This window comes from Pteropus medius, unplaced genomic scaffold (assembly GCF_902729225.1).
Source record: "Pteropus medius unplaced genomic scaffold, Ma_sr-lr_union100, whole genome shotgun sequence".
Taxonomy (NCBI): domain Eukaryota; kingdom Metazoa; phylum Chordata; class Mammalia; order Chiroptera; family Pteropodidae; genus Pteropus; species Pteropus medius.
Genome location: NW_024350921.1, coordinates 2846078 through 2852266, shown reverse-complemented (window position 1 = coordinate 2852266; position 6189 = coordinate 2846078). Strand labels below are relative to the sequence as shown.

The 6189-nt window shown below is 38.4% G+C and overlaps 1 long non-coding RNA gene across 1 annotated transcript in view; it reads left to right on the top strand.

The window, feature by feature from the left end:
• The window catches only part of LOC120584459 (uncharacterized), a 70677-nt gene extending 64794 nt beyond the window's left edge, over window positions 1–5883 (top strand). Inside the window, exons 2-4 of the long non-coding RNA XR_005648039.1 lie at window positions 3740–3826; window positions 5322–5406; window positions 5769–5883. This is a non-coding gene — a long non-coding RNA (uncharacterized LOC120584459). The remainder of the gene's footprint in view (window positions 1–3739; window positions 3827–5321; window positions 5407–5768) is intronic.
• Window positions 5884–6189: the final 306 nt, after the last annotated feature.

Here is a 6189-nt window from a genome sequence, read left to right as displayed (position 1 = left end):
TTTCTTTCTTTCTTTCTTTCTTTCTTTCTTTCTTTCTTTCTTTCTTTCTTTTTCTTTCTTTCTTCCTTTTGTGGTAAGAACACTTAACATAAGACCTACCCTTACAACACATTTTAAGTATATAATACAGAATTGTTCGCTATGGGCATTATGCTATGTGGTGGATCTCTAGAATTTATATATCTTACTTCACTGGCACCTTGTACCCTTTGACCTTCACTTCTTCATTTTTTCTGCCCAGCAGGATTTGATAAAATAATTTGTGACAGAGCTATATGATGGATTTTTAAGAAGCCATTGTAAATGAGGACATTGATATAGATTCAAAGTACTCTCCTCATTCTTTATCAAGCTTGTAATTATGTTGGTCTTTCCAAATCCATTAAGGTGCAAAATAATGCACCTAGTTGCCAACCTCGTGAAAATGATGGCTATTACATACTTAAAATATTTTACTTATTTATTTTTACTAGTTAGATATGTTACATTCAACATTATAGAAATTAAGACTTGAAACATACAAATTCATGTTTTAGAACCGTGAACTTGAGTTTGTGTGTATATGTGTGTGCACATATTTGTACGCATGTGTATAAGCATACGGGTGTGTTCATATGCCTGCATGTTGTGTGCATACATTCATGCATGTGTGCCCGTGCGTGTGAGGTCCCTGGAAAGCCTAACATCCAGCTGAGGATGCTACCACATCTCAGCCACCAGGAGAAGTTGCTGTTCCCTTTTACGACATATTCAGGGAAATTAGTAAACCCACTAAGGACATAACCTCTGTATCCCTGAGTATAAAAGCTTTTCTACCTGTAGGACTCCTTTACCTTCTGAATGCAACAACGTGGTGTGTGAAAGCCAAGGAAAACCATGGATAAGTCTGATAAAATTTGCCTCTTGACAGCAGACTCCACGAATGTTACTCAATCCTTTGGAAATTCTCTTCTTTTTCCTGCTTTTCTGGAGCCTTGTCATCTCTCCTGCCCCTTTGGAATTAGTTCCACCTGGTAACTGCCCCTCCTGCCCACCCCACTCTCCTCTTTGTCTCCCCACACCCTCCGTCTGTTGGTCTGGTACAAAAGTCAATAGATATCCCCAGGTGCATGGTGCTTAATGTCCTCTTTACAGATACTAAAGGACAGGTTTATTAAAGGACAGGTTGCTTTAAAGCTGTAATTGCCAAACTTTATTTGATTGTTCACCCTTATCACTAAAATATTTTGAGCATAAACTCCCAATATACTTAATATTGTACTAATAGATTATATATATTATAAAATATACATAAAGATAAAAATGTAAAATGATAAGATTTTTAAAAATATGTAGAAGTTCTACTATTTTCTTCCCACATCCCATGGATATCCTTTGGTGACTGGGAGACCAGAGATGAAAAAGACATTTCAGGTCTGACTTTAGAGGCATCTAGGGCACTATAAATTCTGCTCCTGCTCAAGAGAGAGGTTTCTCTCCACAGTGATCTGCCGGATCCAAGCTGCCCTCTGGGCTTCCGTGAACCACAGGACATAAGGTGCTACAGCAAATGATACGAATGACTTTTTCTGCTGACGTTTCTTTCATGCCCTTCTTTCACTGCTGCCTTTGAGCTACACTTGTGTCCTTTCTCATGTGCTCTGGTTCTCGGTTAGGACTCATACTGGGCCAGCCAAGTCTTAGACCATGTAGGCTGTTCCAGCCTGTCTTCTCTGCCTTGGAAGTACTTTGCTTTCTCAGCTACCATGGAGTTGGACTTCTTTGGCTATAACTGTACAAACACTGGCCTGTTATTGCCATGGGCAGTGGTCTTATAGGATTGGTTCAAGATCTCAAGGCATTCACCAACTCTGAAGAGAAACAGAAAAGCAAGGGTGCAGAGACACACAACAGGGGCTGTATCTGTGTGACACAACAGAGCATCCCGGCGGTGCCTCTAAGAGGAAAGACTGGTTGAATGAATGATACGAATTTTATCTTGTATTGGTACCAATTAGGAGACCTCTTCCACTGCTGGCTTCGGTTTGGGGTCTGAAAAATCACTTTAATTCACTCTCATGTGGTTTTTCTTTCACACTGGGAGACTCATGATGCAAGGAAGCCAACACTTAGCTTTTGTGTATAATGCCATTGATTTATTCAAGTGGGAAACTGGAACTATTGGAAAAGAAACGCCCTCATGTCATTTGTAGTGGTTCTTCTACCCAGTGCTCTTGGAGCCTTGCTAGTCTCCAGTGGGAGGCCTTGCTTCCTCCTGGGACTTGATTTCATCATTCTGCTTTTTTCCCTTATATCTCTGGACACATGTTTTCCTGCTGGTTTCTTTTCCTCTGCTTCAAAATCTCTTAGTTCTCCCTTATCTCCCAACCCCAGCCTCACCCCACAAGTCAACTTTCACTTGCTCTGGACTCACCTTCCATTGCAACACACCCACTTAAAAAAAATAAAAATTAAACCATTTTTTTATTGTGGTGAAAAACAAAATTTATCAACTTAACCATTTTTATTCGTACAGTTCGATAGGGTTCAACATATTCATTGTTGTGAAACGGATCTCCAGAATTTGAAATGTGAAACTGTATATCCATTAAACGACTTGACTTTTCTCCCTTCTCCAGCCCCTGGTAACCACCATTCTCCTTCCTGTTTCTATGAATTTGATTACTTTGGATACCTCATATAAGTGGAATCAAACAGTATTTATCTTTTTGTGACTGGAATCTTTCACTTAGTATAATGTACTCAAGGTTCATCTGCATTGTAGTATATGACAAGATTTTCTTCCATTTTAAGGTTGAATAAGGTTTCATTGTGTGTACATACCTTATTTTATTTATCTAGTCTTCTTTTGATGGACATTTGGGTTTCTTCTACCCCTTGGCTATTGTGAATAATGCTGCTATGAACATATATATTTATTTAAGACCCTGCTGTAGATTCTTTTGAATATATACCTAGAGGTGGGATTGCTGGATCACACGGTAGTTATATTTTTATTTTATTTTTTAAAAAATGTCATATTATTTTCTCTAACACAAAAAAGACCCAGTAATCTCACTTCTGGATATTTATCCGATGAAACTCAAAACACTACTTCAAAGGGACATGTGCATTCATATGTTCATTACAGCATCATTTACAATAGCGAAGTTATGGAGGCAAACTGGATGTCTATCAATGGATGAATGGATAAAGAAGAGGTGGTAAATATGTGTAATAGAATATTACTCAGCCATAAAAAAAGAATAAAATCTTGCCATCTGCAACAGAATAAATGGACCTAGAGGGTATTGTGCTGAGTGGAGTAAGTCAGAAAGAGAAAGATAAATGCCTGATGATTTCACTTATATGTGGATTCTAAAGAACAAAATAAGTGAAAAAACAAAACAGAAACAAACTCATAGATACAGAGAACATTTTGATGGTTGTCATATTGGAGGGGGTTAGCAGGCTGAGTGAAAAAGGGGAATGGATTAAGAAGTACGTATTGGTAGTTTCAAATAGTCTTGGGGAGGTAAAACATAGCGTAGGGAATATAGTCAATAATATTGTAATAATTATGTATGGTGTCAGATGGGTACTAGATTTATAGGGGTGATCACTTTGTAAGTTATATAAATATCTAATCACTATGTTGTACACCTGAAACTAATATGACATGCCAGCTGTAATTGAAAAAAAATTACTATAAAAAAACAAAAACAAAACTTAAGGCCACTCTATCATGCTTTATTTATAGATGTAATTAATTCCATTCAGAGAGAAATACTGAAGAATTAGATCATAAATGAAAACAACAAAGACAACAACAATATGCAATAAAATGGTAAGAACATAAAGCATGAGAAACGTCTTGTCCTTTCTGACATTTGTGGTATCCAAGTTCTGTTTTCTGGAGAAGCCACGAGTAGGCAGAGTTGAGTGTGAAATACAAGGGGAGTAGCACAAGATTGATCATGAAATGCTGTCTTACCACAATTATTTTCTAAATATGACCATAATTACACTTAACTGTTATTAGTTATATATCACAGTGATGTTAATGAAAATGACATGTCCAAATGAGAACATTTACATAAAGCTCCTCTTGAGGGCCAAGAAAGCTCACTGAAAAAAAATTCAGAACTTCAGTTGGGACATTTCCTAATTAGATAATTGGCAATTGGATCTTATTTTACCTTTTTATGTTGAGAAGTAATGTGTTTTTTTTTTAGGATCAAAAGCCTTTTCCCCCTCATGAATGTCAAAGTAATAAATAAGTGTCTGTCTAAAACTATTATTTTATGGGTAAAATAGTTTGGTCTTTATACCAGTATTATAAAATTCTGGTTTTAATAATCCAAAATTATGGGGCCTACATGGAATTTCTTGTGAGAAACACACACAGAAATCCAGTGTCTTACAAAATGATTTATATTTCATTCATGGTTTAATTCTATTTTGGGTAAAACTTGATCATTAGTAGACACAAGTGGTACTGTGAGGCCTTGGTCAGTATGTAATAAATAATTCATCATTACCTGCAGCATTAGAAACATCTCATCCCTTGAAAACAGGACTAGAAAAGTGAAATATGCAGGACAGCCTAAAATTCCTGTGTTTTCTGAAATTGCCAAGCAAATAGGAACCGTCTAGACCCTCTGAGGAGTTATGTTTAGCCCATTCTAATCTCCTGTGTCAACTCAGCTTTTCTGCCCTTCAGACTCTGGTTACAGCCTCTGAGACCACCGAGGGGCTAGAAGCGTGGCATTCTTTGTCACGAGCTTACCGTACTCCATATTTTGTGCAGCCAAGCTGTAGGAGTATCAAATTTACCTTCAAAATCTTGGCTTTGTGGTTTTTAAAACCCCAAACAAGAATTCTTCTGGAACAGCTCTTTCAAGATTTTAGCTTGGCTAGTCTTTCTGCCGAGGGCGATTTGTGGCAGGATACTCTTCTCAGGAGGGTGTTAGGCTCTTCCTTATTTCTCATTAGGTCCAAACTCTTTCCTGGCAACAGTGTATCTGTGGAACAGCTATTGTCATCGCATCCAAGGAACAGATAAGATTTAATATTGGTAGAAGGACAAACTTAAGTATGTAGGCATGATCCAAAGAGATTTGAACAAGTGTCAGTATCTGAAGAATCACAATAGGTAATATGAATTTAAAAAGCAATACTGGTAACAAATAACACAGGTACATGGGGCCCCAAGGCTACCGAGAACCCTGACGCTCTGTAGCTTAGAAAGAGAAATGAGAGCCTCTGGGCCTGTGCAAAGGACCCCGAAGCCCTTGTCATCCTCGTGCCCAATATTTGTTCAATCAGCATCTTTCTTTCAGGATTTCTGCTGACTTAGGGAAGTCAGAGTGATCGGCTCCCCACTGCTTCACATGCTCTTGATCCACATGCTTCCCGATTATCACGGTGAGGAGCATAGTATAAAGCTGAGCAGAATAGAGCTTGGTTGATCATCAGTCAATTAGCCCAGTTTGGGAACAGGTTCAGTGGCCTGGTAGGGGTGGCCGGTGACATCCAGTCCTCTCCCACAGTGGGTGCAACCCTCCCTGTCTTCTCTAACAGCTGGCTTCTAGAATGTAGATGCTGCACGTGCCCCACCCCCAACCCCACCCCCAACACACACACAGTGGTAAGTTGGCTGGAAGGAGAACATCTGGGGAGGATTCCTGCATAATCTCAGAGCTGAATGAGACAAGGAGCTTCACAAATTGGTTGACTGGAGCAATGAAATATTTATCGTGATTCCTCCTCTTTTTTTTTTTTTGAAGTTAAAAATTCCTCGTCAACCCTGGGCTGAAGCCTGTGTACATGAGAGGAATTCACAATGATCTCTGAAGTGGCCTGCTACCACTTACTGAGGACCTCAACCCCCAGCAGGCGGAAGGCAAGTGCCTGTATCTGCAAACATGCAGATAGCTTTTCTAATAAAACAGGGAAGTCCATTAAACAAAAGGAAGCAATCTAGAAAACCAGGTCATGTGACCATCTTTCCTGAGTTTTTGCTTTATGAAATATTTTCTTACGTGGGTGAAAACCAAGGCAAATAACTTTGCTGTCATTTTAAAATAGACATTTAATATGTATAATGTTTAATTTTAAAGGTAGTTATTATTATTATTTTTAATTTATCTTGAATGTTTACTAAAAGCCAGTGGAGAATTGTGGGATTATTCAGATAATTCAGACCCA